The following is a 25,249-nucleotide window of genomic DNA, read 5'->3' on the forward strand; positions in this document are numbered from 1 at the left end:
TGATTTGGCAGTAATGAGCATTGCCAGTCATGTGGGCACATCACTATATTTTTTAAAATGCCAGCAGACTATATGCAGCATTAATAGAAATAAACAAAACAATTAACAAGTGATGGGAATGATTGACTGTTAGGGAAATTAATACATTCTAGTTTGGTTAGGAATTTTGTCAATGTATCTTGCTCATTTGTGGATTTTGGTTTGTATTTTTGTTTGGTATTTGACACGTTAGAATTTCTACGTTTTGGACCCCTAAAGACTCTTCTTCCGTCAGCCTCTGCAATCTCTATTCAGTTTTCTCTCTGGCTGCTGTACTTGAGCCATAATATATTGTAGAATTTCAGTTGTGCCCTGAAAATATTTAAGTTATGTTTCTGATAGATAGATAGATAGTTCTTATGGTTTTCATATGCATCCATTGCACTGTCTTCTGTGTTATTTAGGCAGTTGCTTTCTTCATTGGACAATCCACCTTTCACTACTTTGTCACTTTTTTCTTTTTCTTTCACTTTGTCATTGTAGCTTTGACCATGTGAAGCAAATAAGTGTGTGAACAGAAAGAACATGCCTGACACATACTTACCCATTTTCTAACAGAATAGCAGGTGGGATAGCAGCCTAGTGGCAATGTGATATGTTTAAGCAATCAACATGTTCCTTTCTGAAATTTTAAAAATGCATTTTACGATATATATTTTTTATATATGACTTGTATTGGGATGTGCCAGAATTTTGTAAAATTTACATTTTTTGTCATGTCTGTGGGCCCCCGATTAGGGTAGGGCTAGGGGCACTTGCCCCCTTGCTCCCCAGCTGGTTCTGCCACTGGCTGTCTTTCTCAGACTAATACCATAAGTAGGCCAAGCCATATACTGAGACTGGGACCTGAAGCATATGGCATATGGGCTAAAAGTGCGCTAAGAGTGCGCCTGCTGGAGTGGATGGAGGGGATTTTTTCATGATGGCATCCAATTTTGCCACAATCTTCTTTTCCACAACAGCTTCCAGTGTGTCCAGGGATCGCCCTGTGATAGAACAGGCTTTCCTGATACGTTTGTTCAGGCATTGTGTTTGTTTTGAGCTTAAGTTGCTTCTCCAGTACTAGGGGGCTCCGTGCCCTGCTCGCTTCGCTCGCCAACCCCTGGTTTTGGGAATGACAAAGAGCGTGATGTATGAATGAGATATAGAATAGTGTGAAGGTGTAGATGATGCAAATAGAAGCAAACAATAAAGTGTGTGGCACAGTGTAAAGGTTTATTGGAAAATTCTTTGTACACGCCGTTTAAGTGTAAAAGGTAATTCCAGGTCAGAACTTGTAATGTCAATGAAGATGGTTATTGTTGTGATCAGAGTCAAGTTTGTCAGAGCTTAGAAAGAGTTGTGTCTCTCCAGGAAGTAATGGAATGATTTGGGTATTTATGTTTTCCACATTAATATTTTTTGGACATAATATAGTGCGTTGTGTAAAAAGGGGCATTTGGTCTAATGAGATTGCTGTTCCAAATCTGTCTGTCAATAAGTCGTCGCAGATAAAGGCTTGAGGAATTGTAATATGTGGCTGAAGTCCATCTGTATTGGTGAGTGTACCATCTCTCAGTTGTAATAAGCAATTGTTATGATCTGGTTCTGGACATCGTATCTTTTTTACTAACTGTATCTTTTGAAAGCAATGCCAATTGTCTGTGTATTTTAAAGTGCACTGAACAATAGCTGAGCGCATGGCATGTGGAAGAATAGCTAAGCACTGTCTAAAATCTCCTCCTAATAAAAGTACCTTTCCTCCAAAGCGAATATTATTATTCATAAACGTTTGTAGAAGTTTATGAATGGTGTTGAGTAAGTGACTGGATGCCATTGTACATTCATCAATAATTAACATTTTTGCAAGATGGATGTCACGTGCAGTGCCACCGTTAATGTTCATAGTGGATACCGATTTGTAGGATCTAATGCAGTTGATAAAGATTTCACTTTCAGGTACATCGTTAGTTAGAAGCTTCTGTAGATATTCAGGATATGAATGTAAAGGAGGCAGTCTAATTTGACCCTTTTGACAACAACGTGTAAATGTATTACTTGTATTGCCAGTTGTTTCTTCAGGGAAGTGAACTGAATGACAATGATTGCAAATGACATTCATTAATCTGAATGAATTTTCCTGGTGTATGTTTTGCTTGTTCCGTTTGAGAGGCGCGTTGTTGCATGTGTAGTATTTGGGACGTGTTGTTTTGGAGCTGTAATCGATTTGCCTGTGCTGTGTGAGAAGCCCGTTATGGCCTTCCTTGCCGTTAACGTATGTCTGAGACGGGAGGTGTTTCGTTTTGAATCCGTGCCTGTTGCGATGCAGCACTTTGATTGATAGATTGCGTCATGTGGATCTAGGATGTAGATTTGTGCATATTTGCGTTGTTGATTTGTTTCAGGGTGCACTGTTCCAATGCGATGCAGTATTTGTGCACATATGCGAAAGCAGTATGGGCCATTGCCTTTTGGTGGCCTGATATTTACTCCGGTAGATGCAAAAGCAAATGAACTATTGTAGGATCTAATGCAGTTCATAAAGTTTTTACTTTTAGGTACATCGTTAGTTAGAAGCTTTAGTTGAGCTTTGCGTTTTTGGAGCCGAGACATTTTTTCTTCTAGAAATATGGATAAGTAATAAGGAGTATTGCACTCACTGTTAATATGGAGCCTTTTCTGCGGTTGAACGGTTAATAGTGCCTCATTGTAATGAGATCTACTATGCTGCATAGTGTGAATTGTGTTTGGTCCCATTATCCGAGTGGTATCGTTTTGTACCTGTGATCGTGAATTCATGACTTGTTTGTTCTTGAGCGTGAGAAATATGGATAAGTAATAAGGAGGATCGCACTCACTGTTAATATGGAGCCTTTTCTGCGGTTGAACGGTTAATAGTGCCTTATTGTAATGAGATCTACCTATGCTGCATATTGTGAACGTGTTGAGATGACGTATGTTTAATACGGACTGTTCATTTAGAAATGGGGCTTTGTGTGTCATTTGTTATTTATGTTACTGTGGTCGTGGGTCTGAATCGTCGTTTTTGTGTACGTTTCGTGTGCTATGGCCGTAGTCTGTCCCGTTTCGTGTCCAATGGGCTTGTGTGGTGCTCGCGGCTTCTTTTTTTTTGTGTGCTTGTGGCTTGTTGAATCCTCCTCTTTGTGTGCGTCCCGTTTCGTGTGCAATGGGATTAAATCCTCCTCTTTGTGTGTGTCCCGTCCGTTGCTTGTGTGTGTGTGTGGGGGGGGGGGTTTGCGGGCTCTTTTTTCTTGTGTGCCAGGGGCTTGTTGAATCGTCCTCTTTGTGTGTGTCCCGTCCATTGCTTGTGTGTGTGTGTGTGTGTGTGGGGGGGGGGGGGGTTTTGCTCGTGCGGCGCTGTGTGTGTCGCCTGCGTTTGACTCCTTTTTTCTGTGCTCACTCCTTTTTTCTGTGGTCTTGTCCGCCTCTCGCGGCACCTCATTTCTTGGGGAGCCTGCGCAGTACGTCTTTTTGCAGCTACGGCTCATGGCCGGATGTCCCTGCGTCCATCCGGTTTAGCATTCTCGGTTAGTAATATGGATACTGGAGTGTAGAACAAGACACTGCTTCCTATGGCCTGGTAGAACAATTCCAGCCGCTTGCTGCACACATCAAAAGACCTGGCTCTCCTTAGATAGATGGATGGATGGATGGATGGATGGATACTTTATTAATCCCAAGGGGAAATTCACATACTCCAGCAGCAGAATACTGATACAAAAAAAACAATATTAAATTAAAGAGTAATAAAAATGCAGGTAAAAACAGACAATAACTTTGAATAATGTTAACGTTTACCCTCCCCAGGTGGAATTGAAGAGTCGCATAGTTTGGGGGAGGAACGATCTCCTCAGTCTGTCAGTGGAGCAGGACAGTGACAGCAGTCCTGTCGCTGAAACTGCTCCTCTGTCTGGAGATGACACTGTTTAGTGAATGCAGTGGATTCTCCATAATTGATAAGAGCCTGCTGAGTGCCCGTCACTCCACCACAGATGCCAAGCTGTCCAGCTCCATGCCAACAATAGAGCCTGCCTTCCTCACCAGTTTGTCCAGGCGTGAGGTGTCCTTCTTCTTAATGCTGCCTCCCCAGCACACCACCGCGTAGAAGAGGGCGCTCGCCACAACCGTCTGATAGAACATCTGTAGCATCTTATTGCAGATGTTGAAGGATGCCAGCCTTCTAAGGAAGTATAACCGGCACTGTCCTTTCTTACACAGAGCATCAGTATTGGCAGTCCAGTCTAATTTATCATCCAGCTGCACTCCCAGGTATTTATAGGTCTGCACCCTCTGCACACAGTCACCTCTGATGATCACATGGTTCCATGAGGGGTCTGGGCCTCCTAAAATCCACCACCAGCTCCTTGGTTTTGCTGGTGTTCAGGTGTAGGTGGTTTGAGTCGCACCATTTAACAAAGTCCTTGATTAGGTCCCTATACTCCTCCTCCTGCCCACTCCTGATGCAGCCCACGATAGCAGTGTCGTCAGCGAACTTTTGCACGTGGCAGGACTCTGAGTTGTATTGGAAGTCCGATGTATATAGGCTGAAAAGGACCGGAGAAAGTAAGTCCCCTGTGGCGCTCCTGTGATGCTGACCACAATGTCAGACCTGCAGTTCCCGAGACGCACATACTGAGGTCTGTCTTTAAGATAGTCCACGATCCATGCCACCAGGTATGAATCTACTCCCATCTCTGTCAGCTTGTCCCTAAGGAGCAGAGGTTGGATTGTGTTGAAGGCGCTAGAGAAGTCTAGAAACATAATTCTTACAGCACCATTGCCTCTGTCCAAGTGGGAGAGGGATTGGTGTAGCATATAGATGATGGCATCCTCCGCTCCCACCTTCTCCTGATATGCGAACTGCAGAGGGTCGAGGGCGTGTTGAACCTATGGCCTCAGGTGGTGAAGCAGCAGCCTCTCCATGGTCTTCATCACATGTGACATCAGAGCAACAGGCCGGAAGTCATTCAGCTCACTAGGACGTGATACCTTTGGGACTGGGGTGATGCAAGATGTTTTCCAAAGCCTCGGGACTCTCTTCTGTTCCAGGCTCAGGTTGAAGATGCGCTGTAGAGGACCCCCCAGCTCCGATGCATAGACCTTCAGCAGTCGTGGCGATACTCCATCTGGACCTGCTGCTTTGCTGGCACAAAGTCTCGTCAGCTCTCTGCTCACCTGCACTGTTGTAATTGTGGGTGGGGATGTCTCTCCTATGCTGGTATCAGCAGAAGGATGGGAGGAGGGTGCAGTACTCCGAGGTGGGAGTGAGAGTGGGTTAGGGTGGTCAAACCTGTTAAAGAAGTTGTTCATTTTGGTTTGCTCTCTTCACGTCTCTCTCGATGGTGGCACCCCCGCTTCAAGCTGCAGCCAGTGATGATCTTCATCCCATCCCACACTTCGTTCATGCTGTTATTCTGCAACTTCTGCTCCAGCTTTCTCCTGTACTGCTCCTTCGCTGGACTCTAAGTTCCTTCTGCACACGCTTGAGCTCATGCTGATCACCACCTTTAAAAGCCCTTTTCTTCTGGTTCAAAAGGCCCTTGATGTCACTTGTAATCCATGGCTTGTTGTTAGCATAGCAGCATACAGTTCTTACTGGAACTACAATGTCCATACAGAGGTTGATGTAGTCAGTAGTGCAGTCAACAATCTCCTCAATGTTCTCACTATGTGATCCCTACAGGATATCCCAGTCTGCATTTCCAAAGCAGTCTCTCAGAGCCTGCTCTGCCTCAGGGGACCACTTCCTGAATGAGCGTGTGGTTGTAGGTAGGGCCCTCACTCTTGGTTTGTAGTGAGGCTGAAGCAGAACCAGGTTATGATTTGCTTTCCCAAGCGCAGGCAGCGGCGTGGAGCTGTATGCATCTTTAAAGTTTTCATACAGTAAGTCAATAGTCTTATTTCCCCGGGTGTTACAGTCCACATACTGGGAGAAGGCAGGCAATGTTTTGTCCAGCGTCACATGGTTAAAATCTCCAGCGATTAGCACAAGCGCCTCAGGGTGCTGTGTTTGTAACTTAGCAACAGCAGAATGGATGATGTCACTTGCTGTCTCCACGTCCGCCCGAGGAGGGATGTAAACAATAACAACAATGACGTTTCCAAACTCTCTGGGCAAGTAATAGGGACGCAAACTTACGGCCAATAGTTTGATGTCCCTGCAGCAAGTGGAGACTTTGATGTTAACATGTCTAGAGTTACACCACCGTGTATTGACATAGAGAGCTAGACCTCCACCTTTGTGCTTCCTGCATGTACTTGCATCTCTGTCCGCTCTAACTGTGCTAAACCCGGGTAGCTCCACGTTAGCATCTGGGATGGTGGTAGTTAGCCACGTTTCGCAAAAGCACAACAAACTGCATTCTCTGTATGTTCTGACATTTTTCACCAGCGCAGCCAGTTCGTCGATCTTATTTGATATTGAGTTCACATAACTTAGGAAGTACAGTCTGCTCTGGCCCTTCTCGTACAGCACCACTGTGTTGTCTGACCAGTCCGGTTTGTTGTTCATGTGAACCCTCAGGTAAATGTGATCAAGTACTGTATGTCTAAGCATGGTGGCTGTAGGATTGTTCTTCAGGCTGTTTTTCAGTCCCAGAACTTGGATGCCTCATCATTATTCAGGAAAGCATGAGTTCAAATTGATATTGCTGGAATACATTAGGTATTCTGTTCTTGAGCTGAAAAATGCTTCATAAGCACAACAATGGTCATACACTTTTTACGTTACCAAAAATTAATTTAGATGAAGTAATTTAGTGTCTTAGAATGGCTGAATCAAAGTTCAGATCTTAATAGAATACAAAATATTGTGGCAAGAGCTAAAGTGGGCTTTTCAAGCAAGGCTGCCACGAAATCTGAACCAGCTGAAGTAGTTTTGTAAAAAAGAAAGAGCAAAAATGAATAAATGCTGACATAGGAGGTTGATTAGTAACCGCAGGAAATGTTTGATTGCTGTTATGGAATCTAAAGGATGTACCACCACTTATTGAAATGAACAATTCACTCACAGTGTAAAAAGCTTAGCTTCAGTTTAACAGCATCCTAATGACCCAGATGAAATGAGAGAAAAGACTACCTTGGAAATGGCCAAGGCAGCAGCCAGAGAGACAGTATGAAAGACTGACCACAGAGCAAAGAGCACGCAGCAGTGGCTCCAGGCAGTGCACCTGCACATTTGAGTTGCTCAGCAAACACTTCAAAAAACAGAGGCCCTGTTGGTACACTGAATCTTTGTACTGGTCCTTTGCAGGTTTGTAGACGATATATAAGCACTTGATGCCATGTTTACAAAATAATCTTGTACTTAGCCGATGAAATGTGCAAATATATTTATCTGAAAATGTTTATATTATTAATGTTGTAAAATGATTGATCCATCCATTTATTTCACTTGCTTTGCTTTGGTCACACAGCCACTTATTATTTAGTTGCTGATGCTGAATAATTTTGTAACCTGAAGCCTGATAATAGTACACTATATTGTACAACTCACAAGATTGTACTGTATTAGAATACAAGTAAACTTATTTATAATTGCAACCAAATTAATAGCTATTTAAATTCTATCTGTACATGTACACCAAGGCCATAAAAATAAAACAAATTACCTTATAGGTAAGAATAAAATCAGAAATACAGTTTTGCTTTTGAAATGTGCCAAAATGTATTGCTATATGCTATAAAACGCTTAGACTAATGAGTCAGATTGAAATTGCATTACAGACAAAATGAGGATTAATATTGTAATGTCCAGTGGAAAGATTAAAAAAAGGAACCGAGGCTGACGTTCCATGCAAATCGGGACCACTGTAAGTCAAGAGAGGGAGCAGCTCTGAAATGCTGATGGATGAATCCACTGGTTTTCATTTGTGCTGCATATGCAAATGACCTTTGAATAAAAGGGGTTGTGGCAGGGGAGGTGGGGTCTTTCTTTTGACTGGTGGAAGTTGGTGGAGACTGTGCCAAAAGAGAAAAAGAGCAGGGAAAAGCCAACTAATGGGATATTGATAGGAGAGCCAGGGGATTGCTGGCAGTAAATGCAGGCAGGCAGGCAGGCAGGCAGGCAGGCAGGCAGAGACCAGAACACCAGGGCAGTAAAAATGGTGTCTCTTAAGTCCACAACACTGGGGGTGTGTTGTACATAGTTTGTTTGTTCCTTTCTGTGTTAATAAAAAACTTTATTCACTTGGCCAGTACTTTCTTCCTTAAGATGTCTGCATTATGGGGTCGCAATAACATTTTTATTTTCATTTAAACATCACTACTAAACAAATTATTTAAAAATATATATAACATTTCTGTTAAAAAAATGAAATGAGACCAACATTTGTATTTACGTATAAGTGTAGATGTATCAAAGAAGTCTAGTTTAGGTTAATAGAAGATTCAAGAAATTAAACTGGTAGCAAAGTTCAATGTTTTGTTTCCTGTGAAATCTATACCATTGACTCAAGAAAAAAAGGCGTTTAATTCCTATCTGGAAGCATTTTCATCCATTAGTTTGGCATGCATCTTCCAGACATTTAGTACTTAACATGATATCAAAATCACCGGACTCATTTCCTGTCACATATAAACATTTTGTTGATCCACCAGACGTTTGTAGGTTGTACAACACTTGCTTTACTAATTATAAATACACTACATTATTGGAGATCACAAACTTAAGTAATTTATATGATGGTGTGTTTTGGTGTGTGTAAAATATGTAGCACGAAACATTTAAAATAAAGTACTGCACTTTCGTGATGTGAATGTGGACCATAAACAGAACAGATCTGACAGTAGTGCTACAGATTACATGTGTCATTCACCTGTCGAATAGAACAGAAGCAGGTAAGCAGGTAAGTGTGACTTTAGGGAGCAATATCCTTTGTTTTCCAGTACTTCAAAACACCCAAAAACTCTTTTTAGTGAGTTTTGTGTTTCACAATTATGAAATCACCTCCAAAATTAATTTAAATAGTGACACTAAATAAAGTTGAAACTTGCCTTTTTCGCTCATTACTTGGTAATGTGTTCTAGATGGTAAGTACTGTATATCTACACAGCGCTGCTAGCACTGGGTCCTGCCCCAGACGCCTTACATTGCACAAAGCTGTTTTGAAAAAGGAAAGAGAGCTAAAACAGAAAATAAGTTGTTTTTGTCATGTGCATTAGTACAATGTAATTTCTCCTCAGAAAATAGCTGAAAATACATATGAATGGGGGACCAAAAATTCTCATAATTGTTAAAAAAAAACAGAAAAACAAAACAAACAAAACAAAACTTTATTGTACAATTTACAATTCCATTTTAATCCATGTCAAAAAGATCACCCTGAGATGCAACAAACTTGTCCCAGCACTTCTTTCATTCCAGGAAACACTTTCTGTACTCATTGTTTTTAACTGTGTCCGGAACCTTGTGTTATTTTTTCATGAATTTCCAAAATGGTAACAAATCTTTTTCTGTTTGGTTTCAGTTTTAATTTCTGGAGCAAAGCGAATTCACAGGGAGCCAGATCTGATGAAAATGAGGGGTGGGAAGCATCAATTACATTGTTTTTGGTCAACGACTCCTTGGGTAATAACAAGGTGCGTGCAGGTGTACTGTAATGGTGCAAAATGCAGTTTTGTATGCACCACTGCTCCAGACATTTTTTGCTGATGCATTCCTATAGACACCACAGAAGTTCAGGGTAATGCTGCTCATTTAAAATTTGTTCACAGGGAAGCTCTTTATGTCAAAAAACACAGTCATCATCGTCTTGTTGTTCAATATGACCTCACACACATAATTGTACAATAATTGTCAAAAATATGCACACAATGAACTCGGCATGATGCCACTTGGCAGACTGATTAAGAAGAAAATAGTCTTGCGATACCTGTTGGCATAGTTGATAACTACACCCAACTCCTGTCCTATTGACTGATTGCGGGAATTTTTGGGTCCCCCTTGTAAATAAAAAATAAATGAAAAGCATACAGCAGTAAGCATGCAACATATGTTAAAAATTATATATACAGTGGACCCTTGACTTACGAACTCAATTCGTTCGCGAGGCTGGTTATAACTCAAGTTGGTTGTAAGTAAAGACTATTTTTCCCTTAAGAAATAATGGAAATACCCATAATGCGTTCCGAACCTCCCACAGCAACACTTACTTAACCTTTTCATAATAAAAAAAGGTTGTATAATGAGCATAAAAAGTTATAAAAAGTGCCTAGCCTACCAGAAACAACAATTTCATACTGTACTCACCATTTAATTTGACATCTTTGGGCTGCAGGAAGGGAGGAGGAGGAGAATGAAACAGAAGGTGGTTATTGTTTGGAAGGAGCCTCCTTATACAGGCAGTCCCCGGGTTACGTACAAGATAGGGACTGTAGGTTTGTACTTACGTTGAATTTGTATGTAAGTTGGAACAGGTACATTATTTTAATAAATGCTATTGTTGACCAACTGTAACCATGTGCTCTGCCAATGAATGATGGAGTCTCACCTCTCTCTGACCTTTTTATTATTTCTACTTTATTTTCAATGGTGATGGTTTTTCTCTTCTTTACTGTATCACCAGCACTTGCATCAGATTTGTGTTTCAGAGACATTCTTGAAGGGTGAAGACAAAAGGCTAAGATGAGCTCCTCTGCACAGCACTGCACAGCTATCATGGCAGGCAGGCATCCCTCGTCAGCACGTCTGGTGTACTGACAAGAGACATCTTCCTGCTATGTACGTAACAGTACAAGCAGGCTTGCTATTGAGAATGAATGGGAGTAACGAGGGGCGGTTCACCACCCACTCACCACACAGTCACCTCCACTACAGTATGCAGCCTGCGTCTGCACACCGAGAACGAACACGGTGCGGCCAAAGACATGTAGTGAATCGCCCACCACCGCTCCAATTCAACAGGCAGCCACCCGAAGCACACTACAATGCTACCCCCTGCCGCCCCATTCACGCTCAATGGCCTCCTTCAGCCACAACTGGGTCACCGCTTGCAGCATTACCAGCTGCCCACCAAAAACGATTTGGGGGGAGCCGTGTGTAGTGGGCGGGCAGTGAAACACCCTACACTGCTCCATCCAGCCTGCGTCCAGTCAGGAGCAGTAGCTGCGGCGGCGTAGTGGGCGGACAGCGAACCGCCCCATTAAGCCTCCGTCCTGCACACGAGCGACAGCTGTGGCCCCAGTGACTATGGACCATGGGTCACCGCTCGCTTGCTGCCGGGAGCTGCCCGAGGGACACTACATTGCGCGAGCAGCAAAATCGCACCCCTCCAGCCACTACTTGCAGTGTCCTCCGGCCAAAGATGATGGAGTGGCAGTTAATGAGGCGCATACGTCACAGCTGCGGCCTCGTTTGTAAGTTGTAGGTCAGGTGTTCGTAACCTGGGGTCTACCTGTACAAATCTTTTCTTTGTAAAATTGTCGAGATGGTGGATTTTGACATGCTGTACATATTAGCGAGGTCGGTCACACGAACACCACTCTCATATTTTGGCACAATTTCCTTCTTCGTTTCGATTGTGATCGCTTTCTTTACCTTCATTACCTTCTCTTCCTTCCTTAGCAATTATCAAAATAAATTATATAAATCACTGCACTGACCGAAATTACGTCCACAAACACATGTATCTGGGCTCCGACTGACGCTTACGAACATTCTTGGCTGTTTGTTTATAATCGCGCAAGCGGATACACGTGACCACATTCAGGTCGTAACGCAAGATGTTGGTCGTAAATCAAAATAAAATTTTGGTCATAAATCAAGTTGTTCGCATGTCAGGCTGGTCGTATATCAAGGGTCGACTGTATACACACTGTTTATTATGTTGCAGTATATGTTCTTACGATTGACAGAAAAGTAAATCTTTCTTACTTCTTCCTTTTCAAAGAAACCTCATTAACATCCATCCATCCATCCATTTTCTTCCGCTTATCCGAGGTCGGGTCGCGGGGGCAGCAGCTTGAGCAGAGATGCCCAGACTTCCCTCTCTCCGGCCACTTCTTCTAGCTCTTCCGGGAGAATCCCAAGGCATTCCCAGGCCAGCTGGGAGACATAGTCCCTCCAGCGTGTCCTGGGTCTTCCCCGGGGCCTCCTCCTGGTTGGACGTGCCCGGAACACCTCACCAGGGAGGCGTCCTAATCAGATGCCCGAGCCACCTCATCTGACTCCTCTCGATGCGGAGGAGCAGCGGCTCTACTCTGAGCCCCTCCTGGATAACTGAGCTTCTCACCCTATCTTTAAGGGAGAGCCCAGACACCCTGCGGAGGAAACTCATTTCTGGTAAATTGAGAGCTTTGCCTTACGGCTCAGCTCCTTTTTCACCACAACAGACTGATGCAGAGCCCGCATCACTGCGGATGCCGCACCGATCCGCCTGTCAATCTCACGCTCCATTCTTCCCTCACTCGTGAACAAAAGACCCCGAGATACTTGAACTCCTCCACTTGAGGCAGGATCTCGCTCCCAACCCTGAGAGGGCACTCCACCCTTTTCCAGCTGAGGACCAAGGTCTCGGATTTGGAGGTGCTGATTCCCATCCCAGCCGCTTCACACTCGGCTGCGAACCGATCCAGAGAGAGCTGAAGATCACGGCCTGATGAAGCAAACAGGACATCATCTGCAAAAAGCAGTGACCCAATCCTGAGTCCACCAAACCGGACCCCCTCAACACTCTGGCTGTGCCTAGAAATTCTGTCCATAAAAGTTATGAACAGAATCGGTGACAAAGGGCAGCCCTGGCGGAGTCCAACTCTCACTGGAAACGGGTTCGACTTACTGCCAGCAATGCGGACCAAGCTCTGACACCGGTTGTACAGGGACCGAACAGCCCTTATCAGGGTGTGTGGTACCCCATACTCCCGGAGCACCCCCCACAGGATTCCCCGAGGGACACGGTCGAACGCCTTTTCCAAGTCCACAAAACACATGTAGACTGGTTGGGCGAACTCCCATGCACCCTCCAGGACTCTGCTAAGGGTGTAGAGCTGTTCCACGACCAGGATGAAAACCACACTGTTCCTCCTGAATCCGAGGTTCGACTATCCGACGGATCCTCCTCTCCAGGACCCCCGAATAGACTTTTCCAGGGAGGTTGAGGAGTGTGATCCCTCTGTAGTTGGAACACACCCTCTGGTCCCCCTTCTTAAAGAGGGGGACCACCACCCCAGTCTGCCAGTCCAGAGGCACTGTCCCTGATGTCCATGCGATGTTGCAGAGACGTGTCAACCAAGACAGCCCTACAACATCCAGATCCTTGAGGAACTCCGGGCGTATCTCATCAACCCCCAGGGCCCTGCCACCAAGGAGTTTTTTGACCACCTCGGTGACCTCAGTCCCAGAGATGGGGGAGCCCACCTCTGAGTCCCCTGGCTCTGCTTCCTCATTGGAAGGCATGTTAGTGGTTTTGAGGAGGTCTTCGAAGTACTCCCCCCACCGACCCACAACATCCCGAGTCGAGGTCAGCAGCGCACCATCCCCACCATATACAGTGTTGACACTGCACTGCTTCCCCCTCCTGAGACGCCGGACGGTGGACCAGAATCTCCTCGAAGCCATCCGAAAGTCGTTCTCCATGGCCTCCCCAAACTCCTCCCATGCCCGAGTTTTTGCCTCAGCAACCACCGAAACCGCATTCCGCTTGGCCTGCCGGTACCTATTAGCTGCCTCCAGAGTCCCACAGGACAAAAGGGACTGGTAGGACTCCTCCTTCAGCTTGACAGCATCCCTCACCGCCAGTGTCCACCAAGGGTTCGGGGATTGCCGCCACGACAGGCACCGACCACCTTACGGCCACAGCTCCGGTCAGCCGCCTCAACAATAGAGGCACGGAACATGGCCCATTCGGACTCAATGTCCCCCACCTCCCTCGGGATGTGGTCGAAGTTCTGCCGGAGGTGGGAGTTGAAGCTACTTGTGACAGGGGGCTCTGCCAGACATTCCCAGCAGACCCTCACAACACGTTTGGGCCTACCAGGCCTGACCGGCATCCTCCCCCACCATCGAAGCCAACTCACCACCAGGTGGTGATCAGTTGACAGCTCCGCCCCTCTCTTCACCCGAGTGTCCAAGACATGTGGCTGCAAGTCCGACGACACGACCACAAAGTCGATCATTGAACTGAGGCCTAGGGTGTCCTGGTGCCAAGTGCACATATGAACACCTTTATGCTTGAACATGGTGTTCGTTATGGACAATCCGTGACGAGCACAGAAGTCCAATAACAAAACACCACTCAGGTAGAGATCGGGAGTGCCATTCTTCCCAATCACACCCTTCCAGGTCTCACTGTCATTGCCCACGTGAGCATTGAAGTCCCCCAGCAGTATGAGGGAGTCCCCAGAAGGTATGCCCTCTAGCACCTCTTCCAGGGACTCCAAAAAGGGTGGGTACTCTGAACTGCTGCTCGGTACATACGCACAAACAACAGTTAGGACCCGTCCCCCCACCCGAAGGCGGAGGGAGGCTACCCTCTCGTCCACTGGGGTAAACCCCAATGTACAAGCTCCAAGTCAGGGGGGAAATAAGTATGCCCACACCTGCTCGGAGCCTCTCACCGGGGGCAACTCCAGAGTGGTAGAGAGTCCAGCCCCTCTCAAGGAGATTGGTTCCAGAGTCCAAGCTGTGCGTCGAGGTGAGCCCGACTATATCTAGCCAGAACCTCTCAACCTTGTGCACTAGCTCAGGTTCCTTCCCCTTCAGAGAGGTGACATTCCACGTCCCAAGAGCCAGCTTCTGTAGCCGAGGATTGGACCGCCAACGTCCCCGCCTTCGGCCACCACCCAACTCACACTGCACCCGACCTCCTTGGCCCCTCCCATAGGTGGTGAGCCCATGGGAAGGGGGACCCACATTGCCTCTTCGGGCTGTGCCCGGCCGAACCCCATGGGTGCAAGCCCGGCCACCAGGCGCTCGCCATCGAGCTCCACCTCCAGGCCTGGCTCCAGAGGGGGGCCCCGGTGACCCGCGTCCAGGCGAGGGAAAACGCCGTCCAAATTTTTTGTTCATCATAGAAGGTCTTTTTGAACCGCACTTTGTCTCATCCCTCACCTAGGACCAGTTTGCCTTGGGTGACCCTACCAGGGGCATAAAGCCCCGGACAACAGAGCTCCTAGGATCATTGGGACACGCAAACCCCTCCACCACGATAAGGTGGCGGTTCGAGGAGGGGACCAAGGAGTCTAACACATGCGCGAGTCGGAGGGTTCCCCCCCCTCCCCTCTGGGGGTAGGGGCCAGCGGGTCTAGCTCGAAACCCTGTGGCACAATGAAAGTGAAGGGTGTGGCGCTGGTCGCCCAGACGGCGTCGCCGAGGCGGGATCCTGGGCCCCCCGCGGCCCAGGCGCACCGCCGGCCCGTTTTGCCCACCCCGCCAGGGAGGTGGAGCCAGAGCGTACGTGATAGGACCTGAAAGATGGTGAACTATGCCTGGGCAGGGCGAAGCCAGAGAAAACTCTGGTGGAGGTCCGCAGCGGTCCTGACGTGCAAACCTCATTAACAATTGACCTAATTTTTTGCTGCTGTGCTGTGACATAAACCAGATCCTAAACAATAATAGAGCAAGCAGTTTGGCCTTAAATAAGTTGGCCCCGTCCTAGTGACATCATTTCTGCATGTGCCCACACCCTCTACCCAATACCAAAATCCAAAATGGCAGAATAATGATATCATCATTGTTATGAATACAGTACTTTTACTAGTTTTTTGCAAGTCCATTGTTACAAAAATTTGTATTTTATATATACATATATTTTGTTTTTTAAGGAGCCATTTTGTTTTGTGCCAGCTTTTGTTCATGGTTAATACCTTTGTGAAGTGGCCAACATGTGATGTCATCATTGCCACAATATAAAGGTCAGTGTTGTGCACTTTCTGGTTGTCCAATTTTGTGGATATTCATGCTTTATCTCTCATTCCTTTATAATTAAAAAAATACATTCTGACTTATTCATTTTGGCAGAACAATTGTCTTGATTCAGGGCCGAATAACTCAAAAAACTTAATTTCTACAATAATAATAATAATAATGCATTTTATTTATAATATATAAGACTAGGCCTAAAAAAAATAAAGGGAGAGGTGTGCTATTAAAATACCTGATACAAAGGGGAAAACTATTAATTTATTTACATAAAATGTATTTAATTAGAAAGAGGTTCAATGACAAAACAAAAAATTACAAAGTAACAAGGATATAAGAAAAACACAATACATGTCAAATCCTGTTATAGCTATACCAAAGTAACAAAATTTTCAGAATAACAAATACTTTTTTCATTCATATAACATGTTAAATGAATTTCATATTAATGAAATGTAAATTTCAGTATAACAATTTTTTTTTTACCAAAAATGGCAACCGAAGATAATAATGCAATACACACTTACACTTTGCACGCTGAGCCCCAGGAACTCTGCAACAGTCTATCTCAAAGAAAGAGACAGTCTTGTGCCGTCTCGGTGAGGCCTGGCTAGATGATAGGCATGACATCATACAGGTATAGCCAAATTCAGAGTCAGTACTCCACCTAGCATCCGCATGAGTAATTGTGTTGTGTGTGGATACTGCACTGTCCGAGTTTCATAGCGCTTCTCAAGGTTTTTTTTTGAGATGAACAAAAAAGTAACAAATGGCATCAGTTTATGCTGAAAGAAAAATTAACAATCCTAGAAAAAATTGATTCTGGAATGAAGATAAATCATGTGGTGAAATTATTACGCGCTTTAATCTTCATGTAATATTTTGTTACATCTAACATCTCATTTTCAAATAAAATTTTTTTTGCATGGGCGGCACGGTGGCGCAGTGGGTAGCGCTGCTGCCTCGCAGTTGGGAGATCTGGGGACCTGGGTTCGCTTCCCGGGTCCTCCCTGCGTGGAGTTTGCATGTTCTCCCCGTGTCTGCGTGGGTTTCCTCCGGGCGCTCCGGTTTCCTCCCACAGTCCAAAGACATGCAGGTTAGGTGGATTGGTGATTCTAAATTGGCCCTAGTGTGTGCTTGGTGTGTGGGTGTGTTTGTGTGTGTCCTGCGGTGGGTTGGCACCCTGCCCGGGATTGGTTCCTGCCTTGTGCCCTGTGTTGGCTGGGATTGGCTCCAGCAGACCCCCGTGACCCTGTGTTCGGATTCAACGGGTTGGAAAATGGATGGATGGATGGATATTTTTTGCAGTTTAAGAAGCGCTGTTTTCCTATACAGGTATTGTCAAGCTTGGGTCACAAAGATGCATGATAGACAGGAAGGTGAGTCCAGGTTTTCAAGAAAAATACAGGTACTTCATTACTGTATAGAGAAGGCAGGTACAGTCTCAAGACTTTATTCAAAATAGGAGCTGTTAAGAGCTAAGACATGGGCAATCATCCTGCTTTAGCTCCCATATTCAGATCAGAAGAACACCAATGGCTTTGAATCACCACTGTGGCAGACGTGCTCTGGAGAAAAGAGATCAGGAGAGTATGAGGAAGAGCATTTCAAAGCCAGATCTTAAATGTTCTAAAATTGTGCGACAAAATGTTAGATAGATAGATAGATAGATACTTTATTAATCCCGATGGGAAATTCAGTATGCAGTAAGCCTGATCCTGCAGAGGACAACCAATTACTTTGCCCTTGGTTTACTGTTTACCAGATGCAGCAGAGCAGCTACGGAGCTGTCCTTGCACTGCTGCTGTTAGAAATGGTGACCCCAGTCACAACAGTATAAGCATTTTTCCCATATTCATTTTAACAAAATTTCCATTACAATGAAATATTTTTATGGTTCCACAAGTTTTGCTATAATGGGATTCCATCTATAGTAGCAAAACCACCGCAAAAATAACGCTAATACCTAATGTTGCCTAAAACAATAAGCAAACCAAAAAAGAACTAAACCAAATCTGAAAATCAGTAGTCAGGAACCAGAAGAAAGAACAAAAATTTCCCCCATAAAAATAAAAATCCACATGAGAACTTACAACTAGTTTCAAATGGAATATTCAAAAAAGGGAAGCCAAACAACATGAGCAGGAGCTAATGCCTCAGCATGGGTCTGAGGCACCCAAGGGCGTATATAGGCCATGAGCACACACAGCTTCATCAGCAGCTGTGCTAGGAGTTCAGCAAGTAGATTCCAGAACCTTCTCAATCCAGTTCTGGGTTGTGGGGGCTAAAAGCTGTCTAAACAGAATTGGGCAAAAGGCAAAAATCAGGCCCTGGACATCACAGGGACCGCTTTCACACACAAACACACACACCACAATTTGCAATTACCAAATAACATCACCTAAATAAATTTTAAAAAAGAAAAACTTTTGTGATGAATTCCTTATTTGCTTTAGCATGTCTGGCTGTAATTTTTATGAAACTGGACTTGCAAAGCTATTCAGTTATGACACATGTTAGGGCATAAAAGAAGTGAAAGAAAAACTTTATTACCACAAGTGACCATTATGGATATCAGGTGAATGTGGCACTCTGATAGTAAATTATAGGGTGACCAGGCTTTCAAAGTTTCAAACACAAACATTTATGGCCACGCATAAGGCCCATCCTGTTAGTTTAATGCCTGCTTCATCTCATCATCATCAGAAAGAGATCAGGGCACAGAAAAAAATACACTTTCACAAATGAACACATATGATTCCACACAGTGGTTGATGTGGAAACAAATAAATGGCACTACTCTGTTTTTGTTCTTGGTCCTTGTCACTATGCTTTTCAAATTTAAGACAACATCTTAACCTTTTCCCCTCTGGACTTTTCACCGAGCTAATATATGTACTGTAGCAGTAGAGGCTCTTATCGACCTCTTGAACCCTCAGGTACCACGCCAAACACCAGGTAAAAGTCCAAGACTTATTTATTTTATAATAATTACGTGCACTAAGCACCCTCCACTCCACACTACGCATACAAATAGCAATAATAATCAAGCACAAATACCAATCCTTCACTCCCAGACACTTTGCCACCCTTCCTCCCAGCTCAGCTCAGTGTTTGGGCTTTCCCAGAGTCCTTTTATACCCCCTGACCCGGAGGTGTTCCTGCCTGTTCCTTTTCTTCAACCTGGAAGTACGTCATTTCTCCTGTTAATGTGACCAGGACATACTTCCAGGTTATAGGGCACATAAGAGTCCAACAGCCTCCCTACAGCGACTCCCGGTGGTCCCCAAGGTATCCAGCAGGGTTGTGCATAGAAACTACAAAGTCCATGAGGCCCTGCTGGAATTCGGGGTACATCCATGCTGTCGGAAGAGCTCCTCCTGGCGGCCTGGGGGTGAGGGCCGGAAACTTTAGCCGGCCATCCATCACAGTTCGTATATTACTTCAAAGAGCAAATGGATGGGCTGGGGTATGGATTTGGGGTACTGGATTCCCCCTTGCAGCTTCATATGTGCTGCTCTGAATATATTGTGATGATGTTTGTTTCAGTGGAGAAATGCTTTATTAGATGGGCAGCCTGTTAAAACGAGAATATTTTAATATACTTTAGTTATGTATTGGCATGCATAACCTGAAAATTGAGATTGTCCCTGTCACCAGGACCTGGTCACCCTAATAAATTATACTGACAATGAAACAGTGAATTATTGTAATCATTGTAATCTGCAGATAATGGTGCTGTGAGGTTGGTTGAGTGTAATGTTAATACTGAGTAAATATTTATTTACTCTTGTGCCAGTGCTTCATTCATATCAAGATAACCTTTTATTTTCCTTGCTTGCATTTTATACTTACAGTTAGAAAGATCATTTAACTCAACTGTTATGATTTAAAGCATTGGGAAGTCTGTGGTGCTGATGCACTTGTTCTCTTCTTCTTAAGCTATAACCGCTGGAAGACTTCATAATGCCGAAGCAAATTGCTGATACAGAGGTTTCTGTGCATCTTACTGGGCTTGCCAATGGAAGAATGCAGTCCCATACACACGCAAACATCTCGTGGGCTTGAGTTCCTACTTGCACACTCAGTCTGCTGGTACTTCATTAACTTGGATTGGGGATCTGTTTGCTGTAATTTAAAGCTATTGGTGGCGAAAAGAGGAAAATATACAAGTTGCTGTAACCTCTGTCTAGGTAAAATTGAAACAGTAAACTAATTTGTACTTGATGCCGCATAGATTGTTTTTGCCTCTTTAAGGCAGATGAGTTTGCAAATTCACCAATACTATGCTTTGGTAGATTTTGAAAACTGTATACAGTGCAATCTCATCAAGATATCTCAATAACATTTGAACTGTCTTGATTAATTTCCTTGAAGAATAAGCATGCCACATTTCAACAAAATTCATTCATGGGGGGCTGAGTTGTTTCATGTGAACATATAGACAGACAATGCTATCATAATAAGTGCTTTAGGAAATATATGCAAATACACTTAAAAAAGGAAAGGAGGACTGAAGAGCTTGGAACGTGAGCTCAGCAGGCTCATGGTGTTGTAGGACTATTTCATTTATGTTAGGTAGAATGCCCAGAGGGGACTGGGCGATCTCGTGGCCTGGAACCCCTACAGATTTTTTTTTTTTTCTCCAGCCGTCTGGAGTTTTTTTTTGTTTTTTCTGTCCCCCCTGGCCATTGGACCTTACTCTTTTTTTCTATGTTAACTAATGTTGTCTTATTTTAATTTCCTTATTTTGTCTTTTATTTTTCTTTTCTTCATTATGTAAAGCACTTTGAGCTACTTTTTTGTATGAAAATGTGCTATATAAATAAATGTTGTTGTTGTTGTTGTAGCACCACATAGACGCCTGCCTCATAATTGACAGCTGGTATACAGCTGGAAATCTTCAAAGATCTTGGGCAACTTTGCACTTTTGAAAAAAAAAAAAAATTCTTATAATTGTTTTCAGAATGAATGTGACTAAATTTGTTAGGGTGTCTTTGTTAGATGCTGGAAATTTCTATTTTTATTTTAACTTTTATTGACTTTATTTAAAGCATGTAACATTCCATACAAGCAAGTCAAACTTAACAAAACTAAATTCAACTCATCCCCACACCAATGAGAAACAGAGAAAGGCCAACGACCAGAATAAAACTTTTGAGAAGAGTACAGAGGGAAAGGAGTCTTTCTCCCCAAAATAAGTGATTATTCTAAAATATTATTGATTAGATGCTGCCAGGTTTTAAAAAAAAGTTTTGAACAGATCCTCTAAGAGAGAATTAGATTTTTTCCAATTTCAAATAGTATATAACATCAGTTACCCACTGTCTTAACAGAGGGGTGTTAGGATTCTTCCAGTTGAGCAAGAGAAGTCTATGTACTAATAGTGAAGTAAAGACAATTACAGTTTGTTTGTTCTTCTCCACTTTAAGCCCAGGAGTGATTGTGACACCAAGACTGTCTGATAGGCATTTAAAGATTTTGGTCCAGAATATGTTAAATTGGAACACGCCCAAAATATATGGTCTAGTGAAACTGGGGCTCAATTCCAATTTTCACAGGTTGGATCTTGCCCTGGAAACATTCTGGACAATTTTAAATGAGATAGATGTGCTTGATAAAAAACTTTAATTTGAATAATTGAATGCTTTGCTCATATGGAGTTAGAATGAATTCTTTGCAAGACTGCCTTCCACTCCTTTTCTGAAATGCTGTTTGAGAGATCCTTTTCCCACTGTACTCTGGGATCTTTAAAAGGAAGGGACTTTAAAATGATTTCCTGTATTATAGAAATGCTGTCTTCAAGACTGATCTTCTGGAATAGAAATAGGTGGGAGGTGAGGAAAATTGGGCAAGTTTTCTTTAGCAAAGTTTCTTTTTTGGACATAGTGGAAAAATTGTGTTGATGGGAGACTAAATTTAGAGTGTAATTGTTCAAAGGATGCAAATACATTATTTATATACAGATCTCTAAATGATTTATTCCCATACGTTTTCTAAACATTAAAAACTGTAAGTTTGAGAGGGTGGAAAAAGATGGTTATTATGTAGAGGTGCCACATAAGTGCTTCCTACATTGGTTCCATATCCTGAGTGAATGAAGAGCAATTGGTTTGTTAGTATATTGACGATACTGGTGTACAAAGCAAGGATATTTCTAAAACCATGAATATGGAGAAGGAGACCACAAGTGAACATTGCTTTGATATTTTGATAGCAGGAAGATACAGTAAGACAGTTTTTGAGAGTGTAGTATTGCCATTTCAGGTGCTCAGATGTTATTCTCAACTCTGGTACTGTTCAATTCTGCAGTACTGAAGGGTTCGATGTAGGATTTTGAGGTGATTTCTTATTTTGTTTTATCACAGTTACTTAAGCATTGTGATTACCGCATATACTCACGTATAAGTCATGTCTTGAAACCCGAAAAATTGATCATAAAATCACACCCCGACTTATACGCCTTGTAACAGCTGGCCCGGCCACAGACAGACATGACACTGCAATGTCCACAACACACACGTTTATTACACTACTATTTAGACAACTATTTACTGTTTGCTCAGTCCTTGGGGCTGCCTCCACTCCTCTCTCGCAAGCTCTGTTCACTTCTACCCGACTCTGGCTCCACGAATGGAGTGAGGCAGCAGCTTGCACCCGGAAGCACTCTGGGTGTACACCATCCCTGGTCTGTCAGCACTTCCTGGTGTACCGGAAGCGCTGTCCCCCAGGGATCAAGGACCGTCCAGGTGCCCAGGGAAGAGAAGTGCCGCTGTCCCGGTCCCTCCTTCCTCCAGGCGTCCCGGCAGAGCAGGGTTCCTGACCGTCTATCACAGCCTGTTCAAAAATGCAACACTTACATTTTTTTTTTTTTTTACATCTTGTTGCCTCCTCCAATCTCGCATCAGTTTCTCAGATGCATTGAATTTTGTTGTAGCAGCGCAGTTACCCATTTTTTTTGCTACTTCAGCAACGTTTAATTTAAAACCAGCTTCATATTTTCTTCTGATCGAACGCTCCATTGTAGATAAGGGATGCTCTTACGATAAAGGTGTATGAGGGTGTGAGATACAAAAAACACAAATCAGTGCAAATGTTGCTTTGAAATAGTTTGGGCATTACCATGTGGTCACGTAGGCACAACACATAGAAAAAAAAAGGCAGTGTGCTCCGTGGTTACTTTCTTAGGTGGGCGTTAGCATATCATAATCTCTTGGACCAATAGCGTGAGTTTTCCACATTCGACTTATATGGTAAAATCAAGTCCCAACTTATCCGCGGGAGAACTTATCCGTAAGTATATACGGTATATTTCTTCATTGTCATTTTGGCTTTCAATTACGGGTACTGTTTACGTTATGTAAGAGCATGTCAAGACAATGATAAACGAGTTAGGGTACTAGCCAGGTCACCCTGTATAATTGAAGAGATCAAAATTAAACAAAAACACACAAAAATTGCAGAGACGTCATTTCAGACAGGAGTGCCCAATCAAACTAACTAAGATGGTGAATCTTCTGTCAGGAAAAGGCGGGTCCTGTTGGACGGACACCTGAAGCGATGTCAGTGGAGTTATAGCTGTCAATCATCTGGACTGCAGAGGAAAAAAGGCATTAGGATACAGCGCCAACCCCTGGTGCAACAGTAGAATTACAGTCATTAGAGCTCTTAAGCTGTCTCCATTGTGCACACGTGTGACAGTTACTAACAATACCTGTTGCCACCGTGTGATGGCCATAAGTGCATCAAGTGACAATAGAGTACTGACACTATTTAACATGGCGTTGTACTATCTGATGCATCCAGGTTTGTTGAAAAAGAATTGTGCAGTAGCTTGACACAAATCATTCTTAGTGAGTAATGATATTTGATGGCCTATTTATCAGCCACAATTTTGATTTATGCATTTAATTTTACTTCTGGGTTCTCCTTCATTTCTGTGTCCTGTGCCTTTGTTCTTTTTCCTGCCCTGCTTCATCTAGGCCAATCAACTACTGTCTGTATGGAGTCTGCAAATTATCTGAATGGTTGGGAAGATTTTTCCCTGTCTATTCAGGTTTTCTTCTTTAAATCTTAAGGATAAAGTCTCCAAATAAAACAAGTATGACTAAGTATGCCGTTTGTTTCAGCTTTGTGTCTCATTCTGCTGGGATGGTCTCCAGCTTCTTTTATCTCTTTAGCAAATCTTTAAAAAAGCATAACGTTAAAAAAGGAATGATATTTTCTTTATTACTGCTATTTGAGTTTAACAGTGTTAATTAAAAAAAGAAAATGTTTAAATTTCCCCCAGTGTTAAATCTTCCAAACTTTTTGCACCTGAAAGTTTATGAGCCTCTAGCATAGACAGTGTTTCAATCGCAAAGAGACTTAAAATGTGCCCACAGGATTAATGGAATAATTGTAACAAAGTAAAATTGATACAAAGTAAAATCCTATTGTAATGCTTTTGGAGTATCAACACGAGAAGTATGCCTTATGTGTAATGTGAGCACATTCATTGACATTGTAAAAAGAAGCATGTAAAGGGATCTCATTTATTAAGTCCTGTCATCGGCTGTGTTCACTGCATTTATGACAATGACTTTGTTTAACCCTGTTATAGACCTATTTGAAAGAAAGCTATCACACTAATTAAAGTAAATGCCACTCACAAGGTTTCACATCAACATAAAAGCTGTAAAAGAATGGTCTCTGAGGGAACTGTTTTCCTACAAGAGAGAGATTTAGCCTTCAAATTCATCTTTCAAGATTTGAAAAAAGAAATAGTAATATTGCTTTCCAATGAGAAATAGGAGATTGCATGAAATTGTGTGTTCCCCATGGTTCACATGATCTAATGTACTATGTTCTCAGTGCAGCCACCAGCACATTATGTTGAAGCAGATAGCCGCAGAGCACCCTCTAATTAACTTTGTGCTTTGTAGTCTTTTGTCTCTTTTAACATTTTTGGGACATTTAAAATGCAGACAATTTTATGGGAGGCCCAATTTGTTTCTTGTTTTTAGATATTTTAAACTCTACAAAGAATGTGCAAAGGTGACCTTGAAACAAATAAATGCAACATCCTGGGAGGTGTTTCTTTCTTTTATGCCTTTTGTTTCATTCAAAGACTTCCAATTTTGAACTTTATTTTTTCTCTTGTATTACATATATCTTGAAAAATATGATTATATTTAACAAAAAACTGTTACTTACTGTATATATTGTCAACAGTTTCTTTAACACATGTCCACTCCTATGTTCTGTCTCCACACATACCGCTTAGAATTAAGGTCAAAAAGTTCTATCTTGGTCTCATCAGACCAGAGAATCTTATTTCTCACCATCTCAGAGTCCTTCAGGTGTCTTTTAGCA

This window comes from Erpetoichthys calabaricus, chromosome 10, assembly GCF_900747795.2.
Source record: "Erpetoichthys calabaricus chromosome 10, fErpCal1.3, whole genome shotgun sequence".
In the NCBI taxonomy this organism is placed as follows: Eukaryota; Metazoa; Chordata; class Cladistia; order Polypteriformes; family Polypteridae; genus Erpetoichthys; species Erpetoichthys calabaricus.